The sequence below is a fragment of the Lactuca virosa genome, chromosome 4, assembly GCF_052849685.1.
Source record: "Lactuca virosa cultivar CGN04683 chromosome 4, Lactuca_virosa_CGN04683_v6, whole genome shotgun sequence".
Classification (NCBI taxonomy): Eukaryota; Viridiplantae; Streptophyta; class Magnoliopsida; order Asterales; family Asteraceae; genus Lactuca; species Lactuca virosa.
The window spans coordinates 94,098,611-94,111,102 of NC_136429.1; the positions used below are offsets into that span (position 1 = coordinate 94,098,611).

The following is a 12,492-nucleotide window of genomic DNA, read 5'->3' on the forward strand; positions in this document are numbered from 1 at the left end:
AATATAATAATATAAAAATTAGGGACTAAAATAGACACATGGAAGTGTTGCATTATTTTTGGTGTAAAGGAATTTTATAACACTGTATTTGGTGTTAAACTAGAGAAGGTTTCCATGTGTTACGGGGATTTGAAGCCTTCCGTTTTTTACGGTTTTTTTGTTATTTTTATTCATTATGAACGTTTTCATAAAATTGTACACATACAATGTTATAAAAACTTGAACAAATAAAAACATAAGCAATGGGCTAAAATGGCATTGGATCTACTTTAGTCGACATAAATCAAAGTGAAACTTGCCGGTCAAATAGTAGAACAGTCAGCAAAATATCAGCAAAAACAAAATGATTAACTCACAAAAAATGTCTACCTTGTATATGGAATGACTTGTTAGTGATGGTTTATTAATAATGTTTGATTGGTTGTTCAGTTTCAACACTTAAATTGTTTAGAACCCATATCATACAACTTGCCTATCAAGTAAGCACTTAACAACAAACCCATTAAACAAATTAACCAACTACAAAGGTGAAAATAGATACGTAAGATTTCAAACAGGAAAAATACCAATAATTACAAGTAAGGCTGAAAATGCTAATTAACATGAGACTTCAAACAGAGATATTACTGAAAGTTACAATAAGTATCAACGAACATTGATTTTCGTCAACAGCTTAAAAAGCTTTTAGGCATTAATTATATTTGGAACATGACAAAAAAAAAAAAAAAAAACTGAAATGAGGACCAAATTGCTATAACCTTGACTAATCTTCTCCAAGAAATCATTTTTCTCGGCGTAGAAATGGATCCATTTTCCTAGGGATTTGTTGACAAAAATGAACGCCAAATCACAACCTATAATAGTGAAGAAAAGGTGGTGACAAAAATTATTGAATTTCCTTACATATCAATATCACAGATCAAGTAAACTTGAAATCTAGATGGATAGAAAATGTTTAGAATTATATAATCTCCTTAACTCAGGTGGAATGGTTCCTAAAATATAGTTTGTTTCAAAGTCCCTGAATAAGAAATTGAACTGCATGAGTATATAAATCCAGAAAACAAAAGTTACAAAGGGTAAAAAAGGAATTTCATATACAACCTTGTGACCGGAGATATAGTTTCCAAGAATCGAACTGCAAAATAAAAGGATAGACAAAGATTGTTCAGCTTCTACTTCTGATAAACAAAAGATTATATATGAAAGTAAAGGGTAAATAGCCAATAAGTCAAATACCATATTGTTTATACTAACGCAAACAACACTCACCCAAAACTTTACCTGCAAATTCATCCCAATATACACATATCAGATAGAATAAAGAATAATATATTAATGAACATAAATCGAGAGAAAAAAATATTTACCTGACAACCGAAGTTGAACAGTGGACGCTGTGGCCATCTTCATTCTCTTTAGGTTTCTTTTTCAATTACGATTTAAGTCCGATATTAAACTGATGGTGTTTAGACTCAGGTGATGTTTGTATTTTGTAAAAAAAACATCTTCAGACTTCTTATTGTTGTGCGGCGCAGCACACGCGCAACACTTTTCATCTCGCAACTGTTTGTTTTTTAGAAGTCTTCAGAGTAAAAAACATTTGCGCGTGTTCTGTTTGGCGCAACGCTTGTATTGTCTCTTCCAACCTCTTCTTCTTTTTGCTGAAATCTTGATTATATGTTGCTGGAATATTATTTTACCTTTTTTTTGTTTTCTTTCTTTTGTTTATTATTGTTGTTTTTTTCGTTTTTTTATACTAAATAATAATAATTTATTGATGAAATATCATTATTTTTTTGCTAAAATATCTTTATTTTTTGTTGAAATATCATTATATTTTACTGAAATATCATAAATTATTGTTGAAATGTCATACATTATTAAATTTTTGGTATTAAAAAGCTATATTCGATTTATAAAATCAGTTTATTTTAATTTTTGAATATATGCAGCAGCATGCAGATGTTAAAAAAACAAATACGCTTCTTATTACAGCCCGCAACGGTTTGGTCCACATCTTCTACTGCAGAGGGTTGCAGAGGTGGTTCGCATACTTCATAAACTTTTGCTTCAAAAAAACAAACAACACCTTAGAGATGGTGTTGAATTTAGGTTAGCCTTTGATGTTGGTGTGGGAGCTCACTTTAACCCTGAAAAGAGGTGGCAACGATGATTCTCAGAGAAATTAGTCACGATCAGTGGACCGGTCGGAGAATATCTCGCCAGAAGATCGCTGTATGTGTCCATAGCAGCAGCGCTTTTGCTGTTGTCTCTCTCTCTCTCTCTTCTTTATGCGATTGATTGAATCAACCTATCCCTCTTCCGGTTGTTCATAGAGGGTTGAGGAAGGATCAAGATGAAGGCGGTAGGTTTATGGGATAGTGAAATATACTGGATTAGAGAGGCGGTGGGAAGGTGGTGGGTTTATGGGATAGTGAAATATACTGGATTAGAGAGGCGGTGGGAAGGCGGTGGAGGAAGGAGCCAAAGCTTGGAGAAGATGGAGATAAACCCGAGGGCACAATCGACACTGTAGTGGCTTTAGGGCTTGTTGATAGGAAAAGAGGAAAAGGTTGGAATATGGTTTTTAGGGATCGGTACTCAGAAAATATGTGGAGTACTGGTACTGTATATTAGAGGCGATGTATCATGGGGAGGACATGTAGCGCCAATGAATAATGAAGCCACCGACCCACGATCATTGGAAAAAGACGCATTCCCCTTAATTGAAGAAACATAAGAGAAGAAACGCAAAAAATTAAATAAGGGTCACACTTATGGAGCTAAAAGAAACATAAAGCAGAAAAAGGGTAAAACTTCAGAGGTCAAAAACGAAAAATAAGCCCTCTTTACTGTTCATAAGGGGCTTCTAACTTAGTGTGTGTGTGTATATATATATATATATATATATATATATATATATATATATATTCCTTTACACAAAAATGGTGTAGTGGTGCAGGAAATAGAGTGGAGTTGAAGATGCCTCTAGACCATTTTTGTGCAAAAAAATTAGTTTTGGTGTTGGGTTGGCCACGTCTTTAAGAGACAAAAAATAATTTTATAATATATATATATATATATATATATATATATATATATATATATATATATATATATATATATATATATATAACATCTCGGTTTTCAGGTATTTTACATTTTGACCCTTGGTATGAGAATTGTTTGCAAATTTGGTCCCAATTGACATTTAAATGAAAAATGGAGGTTGCATGCGTATGTCGAGCGTACATTGCATACGTGCTCAGGGGAAAAACCCTAAATTTTAGGGTTTGGACCCTATATAAGCATCCTTAACTCTTTGAAACATCTTCATTCTTCAGCCTCCACCTCCATATTCGACCCTAGCTAACCCTAATCCATTTTTGAGCATCCTTGAGCCATTAGTGTGCGTTTTGGTGTTCATAGAGGAATGAGAAGGAAAGGAGAATATCTCGGATGCTTGGAGCAACCTTGGATCTAGAAGTTTTGCACCCTCCTACATCTCCAGAAGGTATAAAGTTTATACTTTGATGCTTATTTGCTTAGATCTTGCTTGTATGATGTTATTATGTGCTTTTGTCCCCAATCAATGATGTTCTTGAGTATGAAATGCACTAGACCTAAATGGATTGTCCTTCAAAACATTTTGGAGTGTCTAAGGTCATAAAAATGCAATCTTGGTCATTAGTTTTCTTCCATGCATGGGTTATAATGTCTTAATGAGTTAAGAACATATGGTTTTTAGTATTGAGCTCTTCCTAGCCATGCAAAGTCATATAGCTGGAAACTTTATGACTTAAGACATTATTTTGGACTAGATCTGGATCTTAGACGAAAGGGCTTAATGGATTAAGCTCTTAATAGAAGTAGACGTTGGTTGGCACGTACGTTGGGCGTACGCTAGAGTACGTTGCGCGTACGTGGTCAACATCCCACTTTTTGGTCAAGCCTCTAGTACGTCGTGCGTACATACTGAGTATGTTGGGCTTACTCAACTGAGTCGACTCGTTTGACTTTATTGACTTTTGACTTTGATCAGGATTTAACCAAGTTTGAACTAAGGGTATTTTTGGGTATTTTGGAGTTGTAGTTGAGATTGGTCACTATTTGATGTATAGGTGACTTGTAGAGTTGATATTCGGAGCAGTGTCCTGTTCAGGTACCTTTCTGGATTGAGATGTGAGTTTTCCTTACTGTACTTGTGGGTCGAAGGCACCAATACCAGCCTACCGGTTTATGTATCCTGGTTTAGAGGATGCTATTATGTTATATTGATCTATTAGAACTGAGTCTTGGTATATAGGATGTTGTTATGCGATAGTGATCTGTAGATCAGCCTGTTAGTCTGTTGACTTGTTATATGATTAACTGTTTACTGGATATATGTTATCTATTTTGTATATATCGACATAGTGTGGTTAGGTTGAGGCGATAATGCTTTGTACGGAAGCCAACAACCTTGGGAGCAAGCCAGACATAAGATGTGGGCCCAAGAGGTAAGCCAAACTTATTTTTTGGGCTCGGGAGTAAGGCGGACATAAATTATACAAAAGTTGTGACTTTAAAATTACAATTGCTCACATACAACAATCTATCTAAACTAATAAGTTAACTATAATACGTTAAAATTTTAAAGTCATAATTTTATAAATAGAAGTAAAATATAATATTTTGATATAGTAGGTTAGTTAATTTATGATTAGTATTTTGTTTTTGCATTAATTTAACATTATTAACCAATTTATAATAATTATTATAAAGAAATTGAAAAGTTATGGAGATTTCAAATGCATGTGGTACAACTAAAAATGTCTTTTGTATATATATATATATATATATATATATATATATATATATATATATATATATATATATATACTAGTCGTTTACCTGCGCAAAGCGGTGACGGTGAATAATGTATGACGGTGATCAATTCATTTCAGTGAATAATTTCCTTACGGATACCAGACCAAACCATAAAAGTCATTATGTATTAATCAAGTTATAAAATAACGATACTTCTTTAGTTCTTAAAATTCTCAAACGCTGATAAATTCATTACTTTGTCACTTCCTTGCATATTGCAATCAATCAAACAAAACGATAACTCCAAATAATTGTAATATCTTAGTTTTTTTTTTGGTAAATAGTTCCTTTGCGGTGATTCATTTCATTTTGAAAACGTGTAATACACCACACAATATGCAATGCATGTTTCATTTCCTTTGATTACTTTGTAGTTATTTCATCGATTAGTTTTCATTTGATGAATAGTTTTCTTTTGATGAATGCTTTTTTTCGTCAATTAGTTCTATATGAAAACATGTCATATTTTAAATAACATGCAATGCGGTTGACGATAGATTAGTTTTATTTCGGAGAATAATTACCTTTAGAAGATTAAAAATATTGTTTTGGTTTAAGAATAAAAAGGCGTTTTAGTCGTCTTACTTTAATATACGTATTTAGTTGTTAAATATGAAAACATAACCTTATGTAGTTAACAACATGATACATAAATAGATTAAAAAAAACTATCATAAGTAAGGGGGAGGGACCAAATGGGATGAGTTTTAATTGGAAGTATGTAATTGTGCTATGTAAGTTTTTGTACATTAAATTGTATTTTGAAGTTAAACCGGTTATTGTTTGTTTTATACACGAAATGAGCATATTATCAAGTAATACTCGGTAAAAGGACAAATTGGTTAATTCATCAATTTTGTATCTAAACATGCATATATTTGAGATTTTCTTATTATAAAAGTTTTTCTTTCCCGATTAGATGCCTTAACCTCCTCAAAGTCTTTAATTTTAAACGCAATGACATTTGCAAAATGAGAAAATTGCAATTTTGATTAAAGAAATAGCAAAAAAAAAAAAAAAAAAAAAAAAAAAAAAAAAAAAAACATTACATGCATACCATACAATTTATTCTTTGTTTTTATGGCAATGAATTTTTCTGGATTGATGGTCAATACTCAACAAAATTTGACAACAGTAATAACATAAAACATTCCATGACATAAAAATAGAGTAATAAAATTGTATCCAAAGAACATATTTTTGAGTAAGAATTTTGAACGGTTCCATTATGAGGAGCAACTTAACATTGAAATGAATTATTCTAATTTTAAATGATTAAATGATTGCCCCATTTGCTGTTTTACCAACTTGCTTAACTTTCTTCCTAACCTTTTTCCATTTATCTCCTTCCATAAGCTCCTTCACCATCTTTTTTTAATTCATGACTCAACAACACAGGTCTATACACTTAAACCAATCTTAATGTTCTCCACCATCATCCATGCATTTAGGCATTGCTGAGCCATTAGGGTTGTTCACTATTTGGATAAAACCGAATTGTCCAATTGGATAATTTGGATCAGACTATTTGGTTCGGATATTCGGATTTTTGGATTGGTTTTCAGCAAAACCGAATTATTATTTTGGATTTCGGATTGGTTTTGGTTTATAAACTAAGGACTGAATAGTCCAAAAAAACCGAATAACAACTTATTATCTATTTTTCATAAGTATCTTTTACTATTTATAAATTTACTAAATTATTATTTTTAGTTATTAGAAATTTTCATCGAATATACTACTTTAAAATTACTTCTTATCAAAAGTTTTTTGTCAATGAAATATTAACTATAATATATTATCTTAGTATTTGTTCATAAATTATAATTTATAAAAAAATAGTTTCTTTATATATTTTGCTAATATTCAAGTTATATATTTTTCAAAATGTCTTGCCTCTTGAAAACCGAATTGTAAAAACCGATCCAACTGAATTGTAATTTGGTTGGATCGGATCAGATTTAAATTTAGTTTGGAATATTTGGATCAATGTTTTGAAAACCGAAATCTATTCAGATTCACTTGATTGGATTGGATCAAACCGATCCATCCAAACGAACACCCCTATCAGCCATCATCGACATTTTGAAATCCTGCATTTCTTGACATTTTACTATGTCAAGAAATGGACAACACAAGACTGATGTTGCAACAGTAAAGAGCAAAATGGACATTTACAAAGGATGGAAGCAAAAAAAATTACTTGGAACTTAATGCGCCTTGGTATTGAATGTATTTCTCCATATAAAGATCATCATTATCAAAAGCAGGTGCAGCCACACATTATATTTCATAGACTTTGCTAAAATAAAGTATTGTGGCAGCTTAATATCAATGCAACATAGTCACCTCTATCATATTATACGTACATTAACAAAAGTTCAAACAAATAGTAACAAAGAGAAGCAGAGTAAGTTGTTTTACTACTTCTTAACTCACTCCGCTTCAACTTATCTATTAATGCATCATTTCTTTCCAGTATCTAATATCTTCCGGTTTTATCCATGAACCTACAAGAAACTTAACAAAATATGTCACATTATTATTTAACCTAAAAAAGTTAATTTGTAGACTTAACTGATTCCTCAAATAATTCAAGAATTAATAAAAAAAAAACGAACAACACAGATCTAATAACCCAAATATATTAAGAAGACGGAATCTATGAACATAACACCTTCTACATTTTCTATAGCAATACCAACTTCATCAGACTTTCTTCATTTTGCATCTGATTTGTTTGGTTCCCGATAATCGAAATAAAAAATATATATATTTTAAAAGGTTTTGGGCTTGATTCATGGTGAGAGGGATATGGTACATGAAATCCCGAAGCAAGGAAGAGGTTTTGTCTTGAATCATATTGAGAGAGAGAGAGAGAGAGAGAGAGAGAGAGAGAACCCTAGACGACAGCTAATGGTGGTGACCTGTGTCTTGGGTTTTTAGAGAGAAAGTCGGGTGACAGCAACGAAACGTTTCTAGTGGGGAAGAGAAGGCATCATCTTGAACTTGCATTGTGTGTGATCTATCTTGTATGATGTCTTCAAATAGAAACATCTCTTGTGTTTTTTTAAATCATCGAATGTGAGCGGATTGGTATTAGATAAATTTATGTAGATAAAAGAACAACATGAAAAGTTATAATCATTACACGTTTGTTTTAGCAAAATCATTTCTAGAAAAATAAGAGTTTTGATTCAAGGACACATAGTTTTGGCTACTGGATAATACCCAAATCTGTATTGTAAAAGCTTCAAAAACCACTGAGGCTTTCATCCAACACTTGATCTGCAACCAATTGATTAACTTTGATTATCAGTTGAAAGTTCTAAGAATCTGCAATGGAAAACATTATTAAAACTAAAAAGATTCAGCTTTCCATTTTTTTCTTATATAAGACTCGAATGAAAATAAGGGGTTTTTTCAGAGGAACATAAAAAAGAGCAATATCCATAACAAAAAAAATCCATGCTACAATTAAAACGTACCGTTGAATGGGAGAGACATAATTGTGGTGGTATGGTAGTGGATTTCTATCGTAGTGAATGGTGGGTGAAGGGGGATATAATGAAATTCTAAATAGATGGAGACCCACCAAATAATCTGGAGAAAAAAAAGGAGAAATCGAAAACCTTATCAATATAGCAGAGGGTCGTTTGGCTTCCTTTCCGGAGATGGGGGTGGGATCGTTACTTGTTGCATGTGATAGAGAAGAGGCATGCGAGAATCGTTAATTGATGGTTTTGGTTTCACTACCTGTCATGAATAAGCATTAGAAACAAACTCATAACCTGACATCGATCAGAACGAAAGAGAGAGGATGAGTGACGGTGGTCGATCTGTGTTTGTGCGTAGATAGAGGGAAATATAGTCACTGTCGGTTTAGCTATGGAGGTGAAGGTCTCGTGCAGATGGAGCAATAGAGAAGGTCGGTGTAAAATCAAAACCAAATCCAAATTTGTGTTTGTTTTGTATTGGTATAAATTTTCCCAAATAACGAAGATCAAATCCAATCTACATGAACATCAAACACAAATAAGATTGATGTACAAGTATAGTTAATAATCAGTGAGATTATGCTACCAAAGAGAACATATAAGCGAGAATAGGGAGTGAGTTTAAAGAAGATACATGCTTTGATGGAGAAATCGACATATGTAGGTAATGTAATGGTTACCTTTGGGTATGTTAGATGAACATCAACAAAAAAACAAAGAAGCAATTTTCCTTGTCCAGTTGCACCCAATGTTTCTCCAGGAAGTTTTCCCTCGGGATCAGGTGCCCTACAAGGCAAAGCATAACATCATGATAAAATAATCACTTCCTATCTAGCCACTTTTGTATGTCGATAAACATCCACATCACAAAAATATTTTAAAATCAGAAATAAAATCAAACAATTGTACCTGAGTTTTTTCATAATCCAATCAATATTCTCCAAATCAGCAATCAATCCCACACCTAAAAAGAAGCACCACCGAGATAGATAATGGGAGACTGTCGGGCGTCGGCTATGGTGCTGATGAAATTCATTGTTAGCTTGAGAGAGGTGATCACATTAGAGTGTGAAAAATTATGTGGTTTAATAGGTGGTGTGCCGTTTAAATTTAAAATTAAGCCAATTGATAGGGAATTCAAATGTTAAGATAAGAAGATAAAACGTAAAATAAGGAAAGATAAGAAGCTAAGTCAAAATTGAAAATGAAACGTACACAAGAAATGCATGTATTTAGTTAATTGCACTTTTATCTTTTAACAATTGTATGATTTAAATTATAATATTATTATATTTGTAAGTTGTTGTATCTTTAGTTTAATGATTTATACGTCTTCAAAAAATAATATTATTATTTCTTTTATAATATAGTAAAGATATATATATTCTACCTCATCCCATATTTATTGTTCATTTTTGTTTTTTAAAATTTTTATTTTTCAACATTAACCTTAAATAAATATAGAACGTAGGTAGTATATATTAACACATTTCAAATGTTATTTATGATTAATTTAATTTTAAAGGACTTATGGAAATTGTATAATATTAATTACTAGTTGTGAGACTTATGTATTATATGAATTAATTTTTTTTAAAAGTTAACTATAAAGGTCAAAATATTTGAGAACTTTGAATTTATAAGAAAATAAGAAAAATAAGGAATGATTATAATGTAAATGTTTTTTATCTTTTTGTTGAGAGAAAAACTTAGAGATACACTTGAACAAAACGTTAGAACAAGTAGATTGCGGAATAGTTAATCTCAAAGGATCTGAAAGCTCAACAATAATATTAATAAGTTAGAGTTAATTAGTTAGAGAGTTAGTTGCGGAAATGTAAAGAAATAGAAATGACAACAATTGTTATATCAAGTATACACTTAAGTTGATTCATAACGAGGAATGCATTCAAACCAAGTTAATAAGGAAGATCAAACTTAGTGATTAAGTCACAGAAGACTTGCTCCGAAGAGAGATTATATTCAGATGAATTCTGGTAAGTAGAAAGAGACGAGTAATGGAGAGATAGAAAAGATAACTTCAGAAATGTGTATTCAGATAGAATGCATAAGTTATCCGTATGAATACAAGAGAATGAGCTCTTATTTATAGAGTCTCATGAAGAGCACTAGATTACATCTCTATAAATAGTCATGCAAGGCATACTGGACAATAGAGTGTATTACAATAAAGACAAGTAAAGTAATCTAGCTAAGTGACTGCGGTAGGTAGACTCCGGTTGCGGTTGCTGACGAAGAATTTGACTGCGGGTGCTGAACCGTTGCGGTAGTAGAAATGGTTGCGGTAGCTGAAGTTCAAGAGGGTCACTTTCATGATTCAACAATTTCCCCCTAAGTGACCTCTTTAACTTCGGTTCAGCTATCAAGTTTGAGGAACTTGATCAGAATCCACCAAAACTTCCTGACGTTTTCCAGCCAGGTGATTCTTCTTGAGATCTCGAACTTGACTTCTGCGGTGGTGTGCTTCGATCTTTCAACTGCGGTTCGGCAGATGTCAAGTTATTTCCTGGTGAGGCGATGCATGGCAGTCATAGGAATGAAGTATTTGACATTGTCAGTCTTCCTTTTGAATATGACTCCAAGTTCAGGAAAGTTTGTTGCGCCTAGAGATCTTTCTTGAAAGCCTTCGGTAGGCATTGGCACAGGTTCAAGAGGTGGGAGGTCAAACTTCTTGAGGATGGTGGGGTAGATATCCGCATCTATCTTGGCAAAGTCACAGACCGTATCCTTCAGAAAAGAGTTAGCCTTTTCAAGCGCAATCTTCATTTTTGGGTGCTTTTCTGATTTGTTTTGGAACACCTTTGCAATGAGGAAGATTTCTTCCGGATTCATGCAAGGGAAGTCCGCCTGGGTGCGGACGTAGTCATGCTCCCTTCTCGTGAGGGTGTACTGGATGAAGTCAGCCTTCATGAACTTCCGGACTTTGTAGTTCTTGACTGCAGATGGTCTATCGTTAGACCATATATTTTCAATGGAGGAGGCATGTTTAGCGTGAAAAAGACTGAGTCTCTCAAACTCCATTGGCAGTCTCTTGTGGTCAGGAAGGCTGCGGTCGAATTGCTCAAATACTGTGAAGTATTTGACATTTGGAGATATTGGGACATCCCAGTAACCGTCCGATGGGGGTTCAGCGTAGGTAAGGTGGGGTCGGTAGTCTTCATCCAGCAGCCTACGGTGCGGATTGATCCAAGAATTTATCAAGGATTCGTCCATCATTGTATCAAAGCCGCATTCTCTCCAAATAAGTTCTGCCAGTTTGGCTGCCTTCCAGTCTTGTTTTCTTTGGGCAGTGGCAGGGGAATCAGTGGTGCTTGGAGAGGACATGTTTTCATCCAAATTTTTGAAGTGGGGGGGAGTTTCTGGCTTTTCTGGAGTGACTTCCCTCGGTGGAGTGTTATGTGGTGGAGTGTGATGAGAAGGTGTAGGTGTGGGAATTTTTTCTGTGATGATGGGGGGGCTTTGTGTTGGGTTATGAGCATTCTAACACTCCTAAGTGTACATGCAACCCTAAATACCTTGGATCTATGTTTTCTCTATTATACATACAATTATGAACATCCAAGGTATTATCCTAATCTAGCATACAAAATAATAAATATAACAAGATAGAATACATACCTCTTTGATGTAGAATGTCTTCATGAAGCTTGAGTGCCTAGTGCCCCAAGTGTGACACCTCAAATGGCTCACACAACACCAAATACACTTGGAATAACTTGAGAGAAACTTGAACACTCCTTGAAATCGTCTAGCCCTCACACTCACACATTAGTGCACGATTTCTTGAGCCATGGGATTCTTTTATATGGTGGCTATTAGGGTTACACCATGTAACTCATAACTTTACCCATTCCTTATGCTCCACGGATTTTAACCTCCATGAAGTATCCATGGGTCACCCCATGGACTTAGTCCAACATAAGGAATCTTGGATCACAAGCCCACATATATAAGAATGAATGATTTACACAATCAACCCATATATTTAATTAGTCTCCTTTTGATCACTTAATTAATTCCAAATTAATTCTTGATCAATACTAATTAAATAACCTTATTAATATATTAGAACTTATAATATATTAACCAACCTTAAGTGTTA

At 33.4% G+C, this 12,492-nt stretch overlaps 1 long non-coding RNA gene across 12 annotated transcripts; it reads right to left on the reverse strand.

The window, feature by feature from the left end:
- Window positions 1-7,129: 7,129 nt before the first annotated feature.
- Window positions 7,130-9,488, reverse strand: LOC145109919 (uncharacterized). 12 transcript variants are annotated; one of them, XR_013709330.1, is made up of 5 exons: window positions 9,279-9,483; window positions 9,050-9,155; window positions 8,505-8,886; window positions 8,104-8,160; window positions 7,130-7,382 (listed from the first exon to the last, which is right to left on the reverse strand). It is a non-coding gene; the product is annotated as an uncharacterized LOC145109919 (long non-coding RNA). The 12 variants fall into 12 exon arrangements; XR_013709329.1 differs by having other exon boundaries at window positions 7,130-7,392; XR_013709326.1 differs by having other exon boundaries at window positions 8,104-8,208; window positions 8,361-8,886.
- Window positions 9,489-12,492: the final 3,004 nt, after the last annotated feature.